This window comes from Macaca fascicularis, chromosome 14, assembly GCF_037993035.2.
Source record: "Macaca fascicularis isolate 582-1 chromosome 14, T2T-MFA8v1.1".
Taxonomy (NCBI): Eukaryota; Metazoa; Chordata; class Mammalia; order Primates; family Cercopithecidae; genus Macaca; species Macaca fascicularis.
Window position 1 is genome coordinate 12,454,681 of NC_088388.1, and position 20,189 is coordinate 12,474,869.

Here is a 20,189-nt window from a genome sequence, read left to right on the forward strand (position 1 = left end):
GAAGCAAACAACCCCAAACTCTCTCACATCCTGGGGGAGAGGGCCGAACTGCTTTGCCTTCTGCTTCGCCCGCCAGGGGAGTGGCTTGGGAGCCCACTGTCTGCTTCGAATCCTCTAAGCCAAAGCCAGAGAATCTTCCCGTCTTCCTCGGAAATTGCTCTGCCATTTCCTCCTTGGCTCCCGATGCCTCCTCACCCAGTGCCCACCTGTAGGCAGGTCCCCTGCAGCTCCTGCCCAGGCTCTATCCCTGTTCCCACCTGGGGTGCTCCACCCAGTCCCAGCACTCCCAGTCTGCCAGTTCTGGCATCAGGGTCTGTTTCTGGGCTTCTCTCTGATGCTAAAAGCGTAACTCCTCAGCCCAGGACGTGCTCCCAAATGCAGAGCCTCCAGGCTCCCTGCTGCCAGCCTCCTGGGGGTGGTGGTGCTGTGGGGAAGGAACAGCTCTAAGACCCTGCACAGAAGGAGCCTGCAGCCGTGAGGCTCCTGAAGGCAGTCCAGTGGGTGCTGGCTTTGCCCACTCTTGCCCCAGCCCCACATTTGCTCCTTCCCCTCTAGGGGCAGCCTCAGCCTGTCTCTGCCTCCTGAGGAATCTGCTCCCACCCGCCCTCAATTCTTTTCAGCCTAGTCGATATTGAGGACGACCCACTGGGCGCCAGACTTGCCCTCACTCAGCACTTGGATATGAGGGTGATTCAGTCTCCTTCTCTGGAACCTTGCGCCCTTCTCTGAATGTCCTCTAGGTGAGGGCTGAAGGGGCATTGCCTGTGGAGAGCCCTCCCCTCATCTGTCTGGACCCAGGTCACCTACCCTGGCATCTTCCTCCAAGATGCCGCCAGCTTCCAGCACATGGCCCATGGCAGGAGCGTTCTCTTGCTCAGCTCACCTTCTCAGAAGCCAGTAGCTTAGTTCAGAAGCCAGCTCTGGGGTATGAGGATAGAAGATAGGGAAGCAGTAAGGACACTCTCTGTCCCCTCGCCCACCAGGCTGGCAGCCTCCCCTCTGTCCTGTTAGGCCGCTAGCCTGGGGCCATGCCCTTGTCCCCTCTCCCTCCCTCCTCTTCCCTCCCATGCCTGGGCACCATGACATCACCACTCCTTCAAGCACCTCTGCCCTCGCCACGGAGGCCAGCTTGACGTGCTTGGCATCTTCTAGGCAAAGGGTCTGGAGTCCAGTGCCATCCCTGGTGTGCTGGCAGCCCCCAACTCTTCCCTCACCCCCTCCTTGAATGCGCCTCTCTGGCTGCAGTTGGGACCTGTCTTGCCCACCCTAGTTGCAGCTGCAGGACCCACCAGTGCCTGTGGTGGGGCAGCTGTGACTGGGAAAGGGGTTGGCCTGAGGCTGACTGCTCTCTGGTGTGGGCATTAGGCTGGGTGGGGTCAGACATAGGCTGGAGAGGGCAGAGTCTGCCTTTGAGCCTAGTCGTCTGGGGTCCTTAAGGAGTCAGAGATCTCATTCTGGCCTCTGCCCTCTGGCATCCCTGCCTACCTTCGTAGGCCCTATAGTTCCAAGTCAGATTCCCCTTCCCCCCAGCTCCCCCAAGGTTCCCCAGACTCAGCTCCCCAAGCCAGGGCTCTGTGTCCCCCATTTCTGCCCCCCCCCCCAATCTCCCCTTGGCTGGTACTGGTTGGGACTGAGATATGCAAATTGATTTCTGCGTAACTCAGGCCACCCCTCCCCTCCCCTCTGGTCCCCCAGGGGCCGGTGCCTTTATATCCTGATCCTCTCATCCCACTCTCAGGAACACCTGCGGCCCAATCCTTAAAAAAACCTGTCCTCTCCTGCTCCCCTTTGCCTCATGCTGGTTCCAGAGGATCCCTGTGGCACTCCCTCCCTCATCCCCGCAGGGCTCAGCTACTGCTAGGACCTTACCTGACAGGTGTGGTTCTCTCCCTACTTGGGCCCCAGGCCCCCAGGCCCTTGGCTCCCTGATCTATTGTGAATGAAGAAAGGGACTGTGGGCAATAATCAGAGTCCAATGAAGAACCCAGACCAGCCCCCTCCCATGCACACCCAGGCTCCAGCTCCACGCTCTGCCCAGCTTCCCTAGGCCATCCCTGCAGCCTCCCTTCTGCCCCCTCCTAGACTTCAGGGCCTCTCTGTGCCCTCGGCCTTCACCCTCTCGTTCATCCTGAAGTCCCTGTGTCTCTCGGACTGCTTGTCCCCAGACCAGGCGGGCCCCAGCAGGCCTGCAGGGGTCAGCGTTGCAGTGGGCAGGCAGGACAGCGGCAGGAAAAGAGAGAGGGAGGGAGAGGTGACCTTGCAGTGAGCTGGTGAGCAAGGCCAGAGAGGGAACCACTAGGACAGAGGTTAGGTCCTGAAGGCTGCCTGCCCTGCCCCCAGCCCTCTGTGAGCTTGTCCCTGGGGGCAGTAATGCTTGAAGCCTTCTTTTGTCCCACCTGTTAGTGGGCTCTGTTCCCTGCAGGGCAGGGGGCCTTGGCACAGCAGGCCTCCTCTCTCAAGGCGAAGGATCCACGAGATTGTCCAGGCCAACCCTCCACTCACTGGGCACAAGTTAGGGGAAGAGGCTGATGGCGGGTGAAGGAGGTGCAGAAGTTAGGGGTGTGGCTGAAAGGGCAGATCAAGGGTGTGCCCTGAGGACCACCTGGGTTAGAGGCCAGGGCTGGAGCGTGGGAAGATCCAAGGAAGCCTGACTGTGTCCACCTATTTCACCAACAACCTCTCTCCTCCCACCTACCTCCCCAAAGCCTGCCCCATCGGCACACGCTCGGGCCTCCCTGGCCTGCATCCTGGGCTTGGGTCAGAGTCCGGGCTGAAGATCAAATGATCTCCCCACAGGCCAGGACACAGTGGAGGACCTGAGGCTGGGCAAGTCTAAAACCCAGAGGGGACGAGGATGGTTTCAATGGGGCATGGGCCAGGGCAGCCAGTGCCCCCAAGCTGTTGTGTTACCGTGGAGACAGGCCCCCTCCTTGGCGCTGGTTCACACTGTTCTGTGGCCTTGCAGGGAAGCTTGATCAACAAGCTGCCCGCTTGAGGGCTGGGGGATAGCGGGCAGGGAGACAGCCCCAGAGCCCCTCCTCACACTGGGGAGGGCGTTAGAGCAGGCTGGTTTGAGGTGGGAACATACAGGCCAGTAGGTGACAGGTAAGGGGACAGCTGGAAGGTAGGGCAATAGGTGGGTGCCGGGTGAGCAAAGACAGGTCCTGGGCAGCTGGGTTCTGCTCCTGGCTGACCTCAAGCTCAGGCTTAAGGGGCATTGAGGGCAACATGGAGTGCCCGTGGGGTCTGTCCCCTTGTTATACCCTCTAGCCTGGTCATTGCAGGATGTTGTGTGGGACAGGCAGAGGAGCCGTATATGGTTCCCTCCCCCTCCTGAGTCCCCTCATCCCACTCCCCACCCACCCCCTATTCTCTCAGGGACTTTGAATCCTTATTGAATCTGATGGACCGTTTTTGTTGTCAATAACTGGTTCCCCCAGGGGAGTGAGGCCAAGAACAGCAGGGAGAGGAGCTGGGAAGGGTCACGTGGGGGCGGGAGGCCCAGTTCTGAGCTGATGACCCCCAGCTGGAGAATGAATTGGCTTGATGGCTCCTCAGAGCGCTGTGGCATCCCAGGTGGGCATGGGCAGCCCTGTATAGAGCTGGTCCTATAGTGCTCCACGGACAGTGCCCGGCAGGTGGCATATGTGGCTGAGAGGTCAACTTTCTCTTGTCAGGGCAGTGACTGGTCTGGCCAGGTGCCGGCACCAGCCGGTGCCAGGCCCAGCCCGGGTGCCTGCCTGCCTTGCCAGGGAACCCCAGCTGGCGATGCCAGGCAAATTCTGTCAGTTCCATGGGCATGGAGGTCCCTGACCTTCCAGGGAGCAGGGGCAGCCCTGCTGGGCCCTATCCAACTAGTGTCTAGAGGGCAGAGCTTTGGTCTCACCCAGCAGAATTCCCCAAGGGCTGGAACAGAGTTGGCAGACAGCATGGGACCTGTGGAAGGGGCTGGACTGTACCCAGAGCTTGCGCCTGGAATTCCAGGTCCAGTTGGTTGGAAGGTGGGCGGGTGCATCCGGCCTGCTCTGGGCGGTCTCTGCAGCCTCCACCTGGAAGGCCCCCTTGGGATAGAATGGACCAGGAGCTGAGGTATTGTGAGCTGGAACCCCTGCAAAGCTGCATGTTTGGGGAATTGGTATCTTCATGTGATTGAGCCCACGCGTGGAAGGGGAGGGCGGAGCCGGGGGGAGAGGCGCTGTCTGTATGTGTACCTAGTGTGTGTGCCGGTGGCAGCTGGATGGCCATAATATCTGCATTCATCTGAGTGCCAGGACCGCTGTAAACAGCAATTAAAGAGTGTATTTGTAGCAAGGTGCGTTCAGGTGCGTGGGGAGCTGTGACGGAAAGCTTTAGGGTAGGGCCCCTCCCCAGGCCCTGTACCTGGCCAGGCAAGGCCTGTGTGCCAGGGACCCTGCCTACCCCCTGCCACACCCTCCCACCTGCTGGCATGGCCACGAAGTCCTCATCTGCTAGGAGCAGGGCCTTACCTGGCTGTATGGCATACATGGGTGTGGACGGGAGTGATCATGGGAGCTTTCATGTGTACAGATACAAGCCTTTCCATGACGGTGTGGGGCTGTTAGCATGTGTGTATGTGTCTGGGTCAAACTGAGATCACCTGTGTGTTTGTGACTGGGTCTGTTTCTGTGCATGTGTGTATGCACTGCTTCCCCAGGCCCTAAGAGGAAGGCTGCCATCGTCTCTGTAGTGACCCTGATAGTGACAAACCCTGATAGTGACAAAACAAAAGATGCTGGTAAAACAGGCATGTGCTGCTGGCCCTGCTCCTTCAGTGCCCTTCCTGGAGTGCAGAAGGCTGGGGGCTTCCATGGCTGACCGAAGGAGAAAGGGGGGTGACTGTTCTACCCATTAGAGCAGACAGGAGGGAGAGGTTTGAGCTCCAGCCCCAGTGGGCTCCCATAGTTGCTGCTTGCATCACAGATTGGGGAGAACCTGAGGGCTAGAAAGCCCTCTGGTTCTAGAACCCCCAGGAGCCCCAGGAATGAGAGAGGAATGGTGCCTACCTGTTAGTCCTAGCTGGTTGGTGGAGCATGCACCCTGCCACCAGCCAGGGTAGGCTGGCATGAGGGGTCGGAGGCAGAAGGGGTGCCTGCGTGAGGCTCTGCATGAGGGGAGTGGAGGAGAGAGCGTGCGGCTAATGTGTCCAATTAAATTACTTCAAACCCTGCCGCGGCAGCTGTTCCCGGCGGGGCCCTGGGTACAAATTGGATCCGTCTCATTACCATGGGGTGGTGTCAGCGGGGCCAGAGAGTGGCGGCCAGCATGGCCGGCACATAGCAGGCCCTGTCCCGCTCTGCCGGGCCTGGGCCCGGGTTGGCCCCCTCAAGCATTTGCTTGCTCCAGCACCCCTCAGAGGAAGTGCCCCAGGTCCAGATACTGGGGCTCCCCGCACACCATCCAAGGATGAGGGTTAGGGATGGCAGCCAAGGGACCCTTGGAAACACTTTCTCCAGGAATGGGGGTTTTGTGCTTTGCAGAGGGACCAGCTTAAGGAATCCCGCCTCTCAGGTCACCAAACACATTCTGTGTCCTCCCCTGATAATAACAATAGCATGATAATAGCAAGCCTTGTGGAGTGCTCAGTATGTGCTGAGCACTTTACATATGTGCCTCCAGGGACAGCTTGCTTGAGCTAGGGCTCTGGGGTCAAACAGCTATTGATTTGAATCCTGGCAGAGACACTTGCTGCTGTCTCTGGAGCAGGTCAGTCCACCTCTCTGGGCTTGGGTTTCCTCTTCTGTTAAATGGGTATGATGATGGTTCTTACCTCCCAAGTGGTTGGAGGTTGAGGTAAGGCAGAAAAAGTATTTAGCAGAGAGCCAACCCATAGTAAACACTCAGCCAGAGGCAGCTGTTCTCAAAATTGTCCTGTACCAAGCAATTGATACGTGGGATGAGGGTTCTGGATCCTCCAAGGAGGACATGCCTGCTACCTCCATGGTGGAGGAGTTGGGGAGGGCTTCATGGAGGCAGTGTCAATTAAGTTACCATCAGAATAGCAGAGACATGTGTGCTCACTATGTGCCAGGTGCTGTTCTAAGCACATAACATGCGTTAGCCCCTCCGTCCTCAGAACCACCTTGGGAAGTGCGAACTTGCAGTTAGAAGTAGGTCTGGGATTCCAGCCACGAGCCAGACCTAAGGGTGCGAGCTTCAGATACAGGGCCTTGAGTCCTGAGGGAAGAATAAGAGCTTTGCCATGTGAGCGAGCAGAGGTGAGGCAATCGGTGAGGTGGGGACAGCACATGCAATGGCTCAGAGGTTTGAGGGATGTTGGCCAGTTGAGGCAGTAGTGAGTGCTTGAGCATGGCCAGAAGGGAGACCTTTGGGGCACAATAGCAGGAAGTGAGGCTTGGGAAGGTAGGTTGGTCCAGATTATGAAGGGGTTGGCATTTTGAAAGAGGAAAACTGAAATTCTTTTAAAAAGTAAGGCATTTGGAGAGCCATGGATGGCTTTTGAGCAGGTCTCTATAAAGAACTTTGAAAGCACGGTAGTGTGGAGGGTGGGAAGTCGGGAGGCAGGCGGATAGATGGAGCTAGAGTCTCAGCAATTAACACATCTGCTCCTACCTCTGCCGGGAGATCTGCAGTGTCCAGCCAGCCTAGGCTCTGCCCTCGGAAAGCTTGAGGCAGATTATAGGCAGTCAGGGGGTAACCAGGTGCAGGTGGGCATGAATGAACACCCTGAGGGGGCTTCCCAGGTGCTTGGGGTATCAGAGACAGCCTCCCAGCAAGGGATATAGAGCCAAAATGGGCAGGCCCAGGGCCCTATGGACACAGTTAGTCCTCTTGAGGATTTGTTCTGTACCCACATAACCCTCCCAGGCATTAGGGCCAGGCCTGGGAGGGGCCACACAGCTCCTGCTCCAGCTGCCAGGCCTGAGCTCCAGAGCCCCACCAAAGCCAACCTGTCTCCATGGCAACTAGGCGGGCCACCCCCCTCTCCATGCCCACGGCCCCTGGCACAGGGGCCCATTCACAGCAGGGCCTAGGTATGTCTTCCACTTCCCTCAGGGGCCATCCCAAGGCAAATGCCCTCACACAGAGGCACTGGCAGCACACATGCATGTTGGCATTTGGGTACGTGTGCACACATGATGTGTGTGTGTGTGTGTGTGTGTGTCCTGCAGCAGGGAGGTGGGGACTGTCTGTGTTGACTACCCACCTTAGCTAGAGATTTGTTCCCCCTGAGTGGGGGTCAGATAGGTGCCAAGGACCCTGATGCCAGGATGAACTGTGGGCTCCTGTCTTGGAGATTGGGATGAAAAAGGCAGCCCAGAGAAGGGGCAACTAGGAGAAATGGAAGATTAGGGAAAGCCGCAAGGGAGAGGCTCCCGGTGGTGCCTGGGGGGTCCACAGACCACCTTGTTCTTTCCATTCATCATGTCATGTCATCTTCACAGCAGTCTTGCAAGGGAGATATCCAATTCACTGCGGTGCAGATGAGGAAACGGAGACTCAGAGAGGTTGAGTGTCTTGCCTGGGTCACTCAGTAGAGCAGGAATAAGATTGCAAGTTGGCCTCACTCCAAAGCCTGGGTCTTAACCACTGGGCTACGTTGCCTGGTGCCTCCTTATCCTACTAGGCTCCAAGCCAGCCCGTCTCTCAGCCTGTCTCTCAGAAGGGAGCACTACGAGTTGGTACTGGCTGCAGAGCTGGACTCAAAGGGTGTCCCAGTGCCTCTTCTAATGCTAGGGTATCCCCTAAAGCCTTTGTTCTTCCTGGAATGGCAGGGAGTCTCCTTCCCACCCTGTCTCCATTCTCTCTACTGGCAAGGTGGAGGGATCCTCTCACTCATGGGAGAGGCTCTCAGGAGAAGGGGAGGAACCCCTCTCTCCCTCCTTGGCACCTGCCAGCCCTGGAGGAGCCTGATGAATTGTCTGTGTGCCCCCCCCAACCTCATTCCTCCCTCTCCAGCCCCCGCCTGGTTGGGGAGGTGCGAAGGGAGTGATTTCACAGCCTGTCAGCTGAGGCCTAAAAATACCCAGAACTCTAAGATGCTTGGGCAGGGGGAGGAGAGAGCAGGGACCAGGGATAGGGTGGTGAAGGGTGCAATGGTAACTTGGCCAGAGGAGCCCAGGTGGCACCACAGTCCTGCTCAGGAATGATGGGAGACCCGCTGTCCCCAAGGTCCCCATCTGACCCCATATCTGGCAATGACAGCGGGGGCCAGTGTCTCGAGGGTCTTGAGAGCTCAGCTCTGGCACTCAGACCTAAGGGAGGGCTTAGTCTCAGATAGGAGCCATTGTGGACCCTAGGCCCCCTGGAGCCTCCAGTTGATGCCTCTCTCTCCCTCTCCACCCCCAGGTTGGCTGGCATCTTTGGGCCGTGGGAGCCAGGCTGTGCCTGAGTCTGCTTCCTTCCTGGAGAAGGTGCCTGCTTCTGCTAGGGGAGAGGCGTGAGGAAGGCAGTGTGGATGGGGGTGCCGGCAGGTGCGGGATGTGACGTGCCAGCCACCCAGGCACTAGAAGGAAGCAGAGGAGAAGGGGTGTGGTGACCCACGTCACTGCCACATGGCTGTGCGCTGCAGCATGGCACATGGCCCCCACAAGTCAACCAGTGCTCAGAGACGGGAACACGTGTATATGTGTGTGTGTGCATGGACCTGCTAGAGTCGGCTTGTTCTGGTGCTGGGATGCTTGTGGACATGTGTGACCCAGCCTGGCTACCTCAGGTAGAAACTGGGTGAAGGCACAGGAGTGGCCGTGGGAGCATGAGCTAACATACCTCACTTCGTGCAGATGCATGACTGTGTGTGTGCTTCCCACGTGGAAACACGATGGTAGGTGTGTCTGTGCAGAGGCACATGGGCACACGTCTGTGGGGTGCCAAGCAGGGGCTGAGAGGGTCCTTAGGGAAAGAATGCAGAGTGGCGGCCAGGGCATAGGGACTCTGGATCAAAAGTAATGAGGCTCAAATCCCAGATGTGCCATGTGCTGACTTACTTTGTGGCCCTGGGCAACTGACTTAACCTTTCAGTGCTTCATTTCCCACCTGTGAAACAGAGGGAATAATAGCACCCTCATGGGGTTGTTGGGAAAATTCGGTGAGTTTGTATCTGTAAACCACCTAGAACTGTGCCTGTCACAGACTTAGCACCATGTACGTAGTAGTTCTTCTTCTTATCTTGTCCTACCCTTTGATGGTACAGGTGGGAATATGAAGGCCCACAGAGGGACAATGACCTGGCCAAAGTCACACGGTAAGTTAGTGGCAGAACCAAGACTAAAAACCAGACTCTAACGCCTTAAGACAGGGCTTGTTCAAGTCGTGGACCTCATGGATTGCAGTCCTACTGGAGTGTGGGGCTTAGATTGTGCCAGGGCTGTTCTGGGACCTTGGGAACTCAGGGACCTGCACATCTTCAGATAATGTTGAGGGGTCTTCAGGGCAGTGGCCTCAAAATGACCAGCTGCATGAGTCAGAACCATGCCACTGGCTAGCTGTGTGGACTTGGCCAGGTCACCCAACCCTGCTGCATCTCAGTTTTTTTCCCTATAATGGAATAATAGTGATACATACTTTATAGCGTTGTTGGGATCAAATGAGATCCTGTATGTAATGTCTTAAGTGGCTGGCACACTGTACCTAGTAAGTGCTCAATAATGTTTGTTACAATTATAACCCTCTCACCCTGTGCTCCATAAATGTGATTTCCTTTGGTTCCCTTCCAGCCCCTGGCCACCCTCACTCCCTTCTGCCTGCCACCCCACACTCCAGAGAGCTTTGATCAGGACTGACTTGCTGGCAGCCATGACTTATCTTTGTCTGCTGTTGTTGCCCTTTGCCCAGAAGGGAACAGGACCCACCAGTAGGACTTAGTCCCTGAGCCCTCTGCGTCTGGCCTCATCACTTACTTGACCTTGGACAGGCACCGTTTCCTCTCTGTGCCTTGATCTTCCCTCTGAAAGTGGAGAGGCTGGACACAGCCCCAGAAGCTCCTGGTTGTGTTGCTGTGTGGCCCAGGGGGGCCCCTGGCTCGGCCTACTTGAGGGGGTGGCAGGTTGGCAGGGAGGGAGGTCAGCTGGCTGCCCCGGGTGAGTGGAGCATCTGGGGCCTGAGCCGGCTGGTGGCCTGCCATCATGCCCGCCCGCACCTGTGGCTGCGTAGGAGGGTGTGCAGGCCCGGCTGGCTGGGCACTGACATTGGGGGAAGCTCAAGGACAATAACGTAGAGAAAGCCCTTCTTGGGGCTCTGGGAGCTGCCACTCCAAGCCGTCCTTCCCCGCTCTCCTCCTTCTCCCTGGGGTTTTCCTTCAGCAATTCCTCCTTCCTCCCTGTCCTTCCTCTCCCCTTCCCCTTCCTGGAGTCTTCCAGTATCTCTCTCTCTGCCTCTGCCCCTTCTGTAATCTTGACCATTTTCTGGTGCACCTTCTCACTTCCTCTCCCTCCATAGAGGGGAGATTCCTACCCCTTCCTGTCTCTCTGGTTCCTGAGATTCCTCCTTTCTTCCTTTGATGTGTCCCCATTTTTCTGGCTCCTCCTGGCTCCCTCTGCTGCCCCAGAGCTCAGGTCTCTCTCACTTACTCTGCATGGGCATGTCCAGGCTCCTTCCAGCTTTTTGTCCCCTTGCTCTCTCTCACTTCAGAGTCCCTCCCTCCCCAGAATCCCTGCCTCCCTTCTTCCAGTTCTGTGGAGTTCTTTGCTCCTCCACCAGCATCCCCTGCCCTGACAGGACCCTGACCCAGGCAGTTTCTGTGGCTGGAGCTGCTACCCAGTACCTCCACAACCCCCCTGCCTTCTGTGAGTTGAGAAAAGGGTCAGTCCAGGGCCCAGGGACTGGCAGCCCTGCCTCCTAATTAGCAGGAGGTAATTGCCTGGAAAAAAAAAATTCATTTAGAATGAGACTCCGAGACTCCGAGTTAAAGCTGAGCCAACCAATGGACCCCAGGGAGGAGGAGAGGGGAAGCAGCCCAGGCCCCGGCCTCAGGAAGCCCCTCAGGAGATGAAAGCCCCTATGACTCCCTGCCTGGCTTGTCCGCAGCACCCCAGCCTTAGGGAAGTGGGAAGAGTGCACTGGACTGAGTGTCCCACCGTCTTTGCCTGAGTTCTGGTTCCACTGCTCACTGTGTGACTTGGGGCAAGCCATTTATTCCTTTGAGCCATACTTTTCTCTCCTATAAAATCAGAACAGGGCCATCCCTGCCCACTTCACCCCTCGGGATCATGAGGGTCAATTCAGACAGTGGCTCTGAAAGCATTTGGCAGGCTGTAAAGTGCTATAGAGTGCAAGGTGTTACTCTCTTCCTCCACGTGGCTCTCAGCCGAGAGGTGAGGATGGTGGGGGGCTGGAGTGGTCTTGGAGAAACCTGAGGGATAGTGTGGCCTCTAGGACTGAAAGGATGGTGAGGTAGATCCAGCTGAATGACAAGAGTAAGGGCAGACGATGCGCTCTCCCATGCCCGTCTCAGCACTGGCTGGCTGCAGCAGCCCGAGTGGTCACCTCCCTTTCTGATCCTTACTTTCCTCCTCTGTAGGAGGCTGAGCATGATGCTCCCTCCTGGGGAGGCAGGGTGGCTGGAAGGCTAAATGAGATCATGTTTGCAGAGCTCTTAGCACAGTGCTTGGCATACAGTAAGTGCTCAATAAATGATACATATATCTCATTTAGCTATGTCTACTGTAATTAAGGGCTATTATCTTGACTCCCTTGACTCCAGAGAAGCTGTGGTTTTGGGTGCTATCTTCAGGTGGTATTATTTGTTTTGCTTTTTGTTTTTGGAAGGGGGAGAATCTCTACAACCCAGTAAGGTTCATATCAAGCAGTCCCTAGAAACACCAAGCAGATCTGCCTCTCAAAGAGCCCCCCACCTGTAGGGTGGGGAATCAGGAGTGGACTGCAATTATGGCATTCTCCTGCAACCTCACTTTTTCCTGGGGGGGTGTGGGCAAAGTTCTTGTTTGGGTCGGGGAGAGGTGTGGAGCCTGTGCTGGGGGAGGCCTTTGTGTTCATCTTGGCGGAACTGGCCCTGCCACAGAGGAAAGGTTGGTGTTTGTTTAAACAAGCCTTCCCCACCCACCTTGGAGGAGGGAGCAGGAAGTTTTGCTTACCCCAGGTCTGCCCACCTGTGTTGAGCCTGCACTGTGACCCGGGCAGCCCCAAGGCAGCCAGGACGCAGTCAGACAGACTGGAGTGTGCGGGTGTCGGGCAACGCTGCAAGCTCTGAGCGCCAGATTGCCCCGGGAGCGGTGAGAGGGCGGCGGGGGCCGGAGAACCGTCTGCCGCTGCTTCCCCGCCGGCCCAGGCCGCCGCTGGGGACCGTCTGTGCGCCCGCCGGGGTGCAGTGCCCGCGCCAGCCACCAGGAGGCAGTGCGGCGGGCCCCGGGAGGGAATGGGGCGTGGTATTTACCACGTTCGTGGGGCGGCCCTTTTTGTCCTGAGTCAGGACTGGGGTCTTCAGCATCCGAGGACCTAACTCGAGGAAAGGGGGCTCTTGTCGCTGGTTGCTGCCATAGCTTCAGCTGAGGGTTGATCAGGGAGGCACTGGCAGAGGAAGGCGGAATCACTATGCACAGTCTCTCGGATCCTGCTCGCTGGGAGCTGCGCAAAGGGCGACCTGGAAGAGGGCGCAGCCCCAGGACTGACTTCTGTTTCAGCACCAAGGACAAGGAGCCGCGTGGCCGACAGCTGTTTCAGCACCGCGGACAGCTCTCGGGGGCGGGACACTCAATGGCTCCATCCTAATATTTGCTGTGTAAATGATACCCCTGAATATGATAGAACGGCATGTCGTGGAGGGACTCTCAGACCCTGCATTCCAGCCAGGAGGCTTAGGACCAGAGAGTTGAGTGAGTAGCCTAAGGTCACACAACTGGCAAGTGACAGAACGGGATTCAGATCCGCAGTGGTCTCTCTCTGTCCGTCTCTCCTGCCCCTGGATTCCCACTAGTTATCTCTGTCCTGAAGCCTCTCTGGGAGCTTCACATTATGTTGCATCCCCCAAGAGCCCTCGAGCTGGCAAAGATTAAGTGTACTTCCCTCCCCAACCATAAGCCCTGGCCATGGATTTGAATCCCAGGATGGAAGATTTCTAGCCCCGGTGGCCTTCACAGCTCCAAGCCTCAGGTGGGAGGGCATTCGGGCAGGTGGCCCGTGAGGAAGCCTATGACTTGGGGAGATAAAGTTGAGTCATCAGCATGAGGAGCTTTTAAGTGCTCTGAGATTCTCAAATGAAACATAGCATACAGTTCCAACCCCAGCTTCTCTGCAGCGTGTATTATTAATAACAATAAGATGCTGATTTAGGCCAAGGCACAACAATGCATTATTCATAGGAGTAACTAGTGGTCAAGGCCCACACTTAATCATCACATGTCCCTGGTCCTGCCTCTGCTCCACATTCCCGGCGAAGAGGCCCCCCCGCCCCCAGTCTGAACCCCTCCTTTCTTGGACTCCGGATGCTCTGACTGACGTGATCATTTTCACAGCTGCTCAGGTGGCTCATCAGCTTTGGGATCAAGGTGGGTGGGGAGGGTGTCAGGTTCCCAGCTAACTCCTGGCTAGCCACTCTTCAGCCTGGGCTCCCAGTTCAGAGCTGGCACCTGGCCCTTTCCATCCTGAATGGCTTTGGCCCTGAGATTTCTGGGCTTAGCAGCTCTCTGGGGTCTACAGATGGCCAGTCTCCCTTCCCCCTCTTTTGAGGCTGAATACTCAAGCCAGATGCACCAGGCCTCCCTAGGCCAGGAATTGTGGGAGGTAGGAGTGGCTGTGGTGAGGTGAGGTGAGGTGAGGAGGTCACTGAGCAGAAGATACCATCACCTCCATTAAATTCAATAATGCGTGTGAAACCCTCGGTAAACTGTGGAACACTTTATAAACTGCTCTGCACTGTACAGATATGAGCCATTATTACCAAGGCCATGTGTCGACTGGAAGGGAGAGAATAGGTAGGGAAGGTATGGACAAGGTCCTCATAGCTTACCAGGCCTCGCTCTCTGATGAGGAGTAGGTGTGCTTGTGGATCCCTACATGTCCCCGTCCAATTTCTTGCTGGAACGGCTGCTGGCCCATCCAGATAATCCTTCATTGGCTGTTTACTCACTTGGCACCTCCTCTGAATTCTAAACCGTCTGCATCCAGCCGGCCTCTGCGGCCCCTGCCAGTGCACTCTCCCTAGCTCACTCACACATTATCTGTTTTTATTACAGTCAAGGTTGAGGAAGCTTGCTCGTGCTGAGCCCCTATTTTCAGCTACTTGTAACTTTCCAAAACAATCCCCCTTGGGCTTCCTCTTTTGCTAGCCTAGTTCCCACCCTAGGTGAAGCCCGAGGGGTTGTGGGCACCTCCACAACTTTCCAAAGGACACTCAGAGAATGTCCAGAGGGCATGGGGTGGGGGTAGGTCCAAGGCCCAGCTTTCCTGGGAAATAAGTGCTGGTCGTTCTCCCCTCCTTCTTTTTTCCTTCTCGCCTATCTCAATTTCTTTGTCCTCTTGCAAGAGAAGAGCTGGCCCTGTTCCCAAGGTGGGTGGCCTGGAATGGGGAGCCTTACAGTGGAAAGAGGTCAGGAAATTCTGCAAGATGGCAAGACCTGGAGCTTTACCTGATTGTCTGGGGTGCAGGGTTTAGCTCACTGGCTTTCTATTCCTTTCTCCCCAACTCTGCCTTTCTGGCTTTCTTGTGTGTGTTGGGTTGAGGGGAGGGAGGGAAGCAGGATAGGCACCAAAAATGTCCCCCTTCCCATGCCCGGATCACCCTGGAGCTGGTAAGCTCTGCCCACTTGTAAATGCCTGCCATCTTCCCCCATTTCCATCTGCTCAGCATGCGCATGAGGGTGCTTCCTATGGAAACCTGTGACTCCAGCTTTCACTGTTTCCCACCTTGAACGTCATCGGGAGCCACCAAAAGATGGGGGTGGGGAAGTGCTGGGGCTTGACGTGTATTGCAGAATCAGGTGGGAGGAGGCAAGCTCAGGATGGGGACGTGCTGGCAGATGTAGCCCCAACCACCCCCAGCAGCATTCTGCTTTATCTCCAGAGTAGTGGTTGCACCCTGATGAGTACCAGAGACAGAGCCCTGGGCAAGTCCTTGGGACACCCCATTTTCCTCCTCTTCCCACTCCTAGACTGTCCAGTGCCAGACACCCAACCCCCAACCTGTCCTGGGATCCTGAGGCCAGCCGAGCCTTTATCTATTGAGGGTGCTTCTCTGAGGCCAATGCCTGGGCCAGTGGAGGGGGAGAAGGAGCCCCAGGACATGTGTATGTGTCAGAGGAGTCTCTGAAGTACCTGGGGTAATTTGGGCATGGCTCTAACTGGTAACATTCTTGGGAGAGTGGGAGCCCTTTCCCTGACTGCTGTTTGTGTCCACTCAGGTTCTTTCTTCTTTTCTGTCTATTCTCAGAGTGTCTTATTTCAAGGCATGGCTCCCCTAGGGTGGAACAAGAGTAACAGCCACAGGGTTTGAGGTCTTATAGACCTCCAATCTAATCCTGGCTTTACCTTTCTTCTGCTGTGTGTTACTGGGCAAGCACTTAACCCTCCTGAGCCTCAGTTTCCTTCTTTGTAAAATGGGCATAAGAGTATTTACCCTCAGAGAGGTGCTGAGGTCTGCGGACATGATTCAATGCCAAGCATATGTTAGTTACTTTGATGAAAGACACTTGGGAAGGAGAGCAGTGGCCTGGGACCTGTGAATGCCTGTAAGAGCCTCCAGGAGCAGAAGCAGTCTAGGTCAGGAGGGCTTGGGGGTGATGGAACAGCTCTGGAAGGGCTGGGTGTGGGGAGTGTGCATGTCACCATCTGAGAGTGTGAGCACACATGAATTCTGGGGGAAAGAGCCTGTAGACACAGATTCCCAGTAGGTCCAGCAGCCTCTCTGCACCTTGACCTAGGCTACATGCTGTGGGAGACCCTGAGCAATTGGGAGACAGGATATTATCCTGTTGCCCCTGCTTGTGGGGGTCAGGTCTATCCCCAAGAAAAGGGGGTTGACAAATGGATCCATTAATTCAAGTTTGGAGAAGGAAGAGATTGCTATGAGTGCCTGTCATTGGGGAGGGCTTCTTGGAGGAGGTGGGCTTGTCTGAGACCTTGAATGATTTCATGAATTTGTTTAGCAATTACTTATCCAACCTCTCCTGTGTACCAGACTTTGGTCTTCAAAGATGAGTGAGCTGGGGGTCTCAATCCTCTAGGTGTGCCCAATTGGGGAAGGACATAGAAAGAGCTAATTATTAACCCAAAATAGTTAATTGTCATAGTTACTAGGGAGGCAGAAAGGACTGTAGGAGGGGAGACCATCTTTGTCTAGTCGCTTTGAAGATAGAGAAGGAAAGGCATTCCAGGAAGAAGGAATAGCCTAGGCAAAGCGTCATAAGTGTGACAAGGGTTGGCCTGCTTGTGGGAAAGAGGAAAGTGTGGCTAGGTTGTACAGTCTAGCACATTATAGAATGCCATCGCATTTGTCAGCTCAAAGGGAGGTCACTGTGGCTGGGTAGGAAAGGATGGGCTCAAGCACCTATTATTCCCCATGCCTTAGTTTCTTTCCCTGTGAAATGGAGATAATAATGGTCCAAGGTTGTGGAGATGGTTCATGGTGCAGTATCTGCCACACTGTGTGCACTCAACTAATGTTAGCTATTATTTGATAGTGACAGCACCCCAGCAGGGAAGGTCAGGGGTTATAATCATCATTTGAAGGTAAAGTGTTCAGGCCCAGCATGGGCCTTGCCCTGGGTAACGTAGTTGGCCAGGGCCAGAGCTGGGGCGTGAACCCAGGTCATCTGCCTCCAAGTCTACAATATATCCCACCTCTCTACCTGAGAAGGACAGACAGAATCTGAGTAGACAAGTGATGGCAAATTCATGGGCAGAGAATTCCAGGCTAGAGGAAGTACGTGAATGCCTAGAGCTCGTGAATGGCGGAGCTGGCTGGGCATCTGCTTGTGGCCACGGCCATGGGTGTGTGTGCATGTGTGCATGGGTGTCTGTGCCAGGGTGAGTCTCTGTGGCTCGTGTCTGTGGCCTGTGTGCATGTGCCCACTGCTCCTGCGGCCCCCCTCCCGTTCCCCTCTGGGCAGCTGGTGAGCTTGCCCTCAGAAAGCCATTCCCTCTCCTGCAGCTCCCCAGGGCATCCCAGCAGCCAGCAGCCCTGTTTGATTCTGTTCATCCATAAATCATGTCTTGCTGAGGAGATGAGAAGGAGTTGGGAGTCAGGGCTGAGCCCTGGTGAGGGACTGGGTTGGGTCGGCAGTTCACACCTGAGGCCCAGCCTGGCTTCCACCTGTCACCCCTGACCCCATGTCCCCATGCCTTAGCCCTCCCTCTTCCATACCATAGGTGCTCACTGATGCTTGCTTTGGTCAAGCCCTGCAGGTCCTGGGAGGGGTCAGTGGTGCACAAAATTGAGTAAGATGTGACCTCTGACCTCTGCCGTCCTGTGGAGAAAACTAGAGTGTATCCAGTCCAGTATTTCATTCAACACCATTGAGTGCCAACTCCGTGCCCCAGATATCTCTAATCCAGGGCACGATGTGATAATGCTATGATAATAGCTAGCATTTAGTGCCTACTTATTCCGTGTCAGGCACTGTGCTGAGTGCCTTGTACATGCTAATTCCTTTAAACCTCACCATAGTCCTATGAGACTATGCTATTATTAACCCTCGTTTACAGATGGGGAAACCAAGGCACACAGCAATTAGGTTACATGGCTTGGAAGAATCAGAGCCAGAATTTGAGCCTGAGCAATCTGACTTCAGAGGCCTGGCACTAATCACTATACTCTAAAAGAAGAATGTAGGCCCAGTATGCTGAGAACTCAGAGGCAGGAGCAATTAATTCCCACTGGGCAGACTAAGGGAGGCTTCCTGGAGGAGGTCTTTTCATCTGGGCCTAAAAAATTCAGGAGTTTGTCAGGCAAAGTTGAACATGCGGAAAGAACAGAAGGGGTCCTGGTGTGTGTGTGTGTGTGTGTGTGTGTGTGTGTGTGTGTGCGCGCGTGCACACACCTGCTTGTAAAAGAGAGCTCTCAACTCATCACTGCAGCCTCTCCCATCTCTTCTCTTCCATCTTATTTGGGTGACAAATGAGATAACATACAAGCATTGAACATTCAACAAATGTTTGCTGAGCACCTCCTGTGTGTCAGACACCGAGCTTGTCGTAGAGGATACTGGAGTGAGCAAAGCAGATACAGCCCCTTTCTTTGTGGCCCTGTAGTGTGGTATATAGTAGGTGCTTAATAAATAGTAGCACCTATTATTATCTTTGTTCCTGGAGGCCTGGGATTCTTCCTCCTTCATTCTTTCAATAAGCATTTATTGAGCACCTATTATATGCTCCACTATTGGTGCTGGGAATACAGTGGTGAATAGGAGACCTAGCCCTGCTCTCATGGCACTGAGATGCTAGAAGGGAAGGCTGTGCGTGGGCATTTTGTCCACCCTCAGAGGCAGGCCACTTCCTGGGGTACACAGACCCTACCCTGCGATCTCCTTGGGGGGTGGCCTGGCCAGGGGCATAGGCTGTGCCCACAGGACACAGCAAAGCACACAGGACTCAGTCAGACCCTTCATCCTGAGCTGTAGTCAGCTGATATGCCCACCACAGGCCTGGGCAGAGGGGCAGCAGCCTGCCCCAGCTCATACCTCACTCCCAAGACACGCCCCGCCCCAGCATTGGACCCAGGAGGTCTGGCTCTGCCTATCTCCTGGTTCACCCTGCCTCCCAGGTTTCCTGATGTTGCCTGTCTGCCCTTGTCTATGCTGTGCCTTACCCCCCGGGACCCAGGATGTCTCCTCTGCCCAAGGATAGGTTGTGGCACTCAGCCCTGTCAAAAGGCTGACTAGGGCTGCAATATTTTCTTTCCCCCAGTGTTAATATGCTGACAGTAAGGGGACTTGAAACCATGTATGTCATCTGAGGAGGGGTTAGAGGGCTGGGGTGGCTTTGCCTGGAGAAGACTTGAAGGGGACGTTAGAACTGTCGGCAATGATTTGGAGGCCTGTCATGTGGTAGAGGCAGCCGGCTCGTTCCTGGCAGCTCTGGAGGGCAGGCTCAGGACCAGCAGGGAAGTTTCTAGGGAGACAGATTCAGTTCTGCAAGAGGCACAGCAGCCCTCCCTAACAGTGCCCATCCAGGAAGGACCTGCTTCCTGCCTTCTGCTCCCTGCGGAAGCTCCCTGTCACCAACAGGGCTGCCCATGGGCTTTGTGCATCCCTGGGGCCTGACTTCATGACTTTCAAGGTTCCTTCCAGCTGGAGACACAGTGACTCCATACGCAGGAAATGGTTCACTCTGGCTGGTAGGCAAGAACACGCTTGTACCCCTTGATGGCGACATCTCCCTTAGGATCTCCTTAGGATCTCCTTAGGATATCAGCATGCTGGCCGAGGACATCAAGTCACTTTTATTCACAACATCAGTGCAATTTGCAGTGGCAAGTGTTTGTTTCACCCTGCCTTTGAGGGCTGTCCGAGGGAGGCTGAAGGGTCTGGGGAATCTGTGGGGGCTGCACTAGCTGCCTGGAAGATGACAGCAGCCACCCACACTATAGGGGACCCTGGGGTCACTCATCCAGAGGAGTTCAACTTTCCTTAGCAACACAACCCCTTCTCCAAATGGAATTTTCTGCAAAAACTCAAGAGCACAGAAGGAAACAGTGCTACTGTGACTGAAGAGGGCTTGAGGGATCACAGCCTTATCGGCTCAGCCTCCACTCCCCAGAGCCCCAGAGAGACTCCAGGCAACCCTAGGGGTTCCAAAGAGTGCACCTTGAAAACTAACCATGTACCTCTGTAGTTGGTGTGATGTCAAAGCAACGAGTATAGAATCCGAGTCGGACTGCCTCAGTTCAAACCCTGGCTTTGAACTTGGACATGGTATTTGACCTCTCTGTTCCTCAGTTTCACCTCTGTAAAATGGGGATGACTCATAATGCTTATCTCTGTTGTCGTTGTGACTGCATGTGGAGCACCTGGAATACCTGGCTTGTCCTCTGAGGGGGAAGGGTCAGGGTCAGCTCTTCCCCAGATGAAAGCACTGATATCCAAGAGTCGAGTGTCTTGCCTGCCACACGGCCGGTTAGCAGCTGGACTAGGGTCTCAGCCTAGTTCTCTTAGACCCCAAGCCTAGGGCTCATTCTGCCATGCCCACAGAATGCTAATTGCTTAAGATGGGTGTTCTTTTGGGTTTCTGGGGGCCTTTCAGAGTGTGCCCACTGGACTCTG

The 20,189-nt window shown here is 55.4% G+C and overlaps 1 protein-coding gene across 12 annotated transcripts in view; it reads left to right on the forward strand.

Annotated features, from left to right (window-relative positions):
- The window catches only part of SYT7 (synaptotagmin 7), a 65,685-nt gene that overhangs the window by 932 nt on the left and 44,564 nt on the right, over nucleotides 1–20,189 (forward strand). For 2 of the 12 annotated variants that reach the window (XM_074013452.1, XM_074013453.1), the window contains exon 1: nucleotides 3,989–4,089. The exons of the other annotated variants lie outside the window; for them this stretch is intronic. The gene's annotated coding sequence lies outside the window, so the exon portion shown is untranslated. Of the gene's footprint in view, nucleotides 1–3,988; nucleotides 4,090–20,189 lie in introns of those variants that run through there. 12 annotated transcript variants of the gene reach the window in all.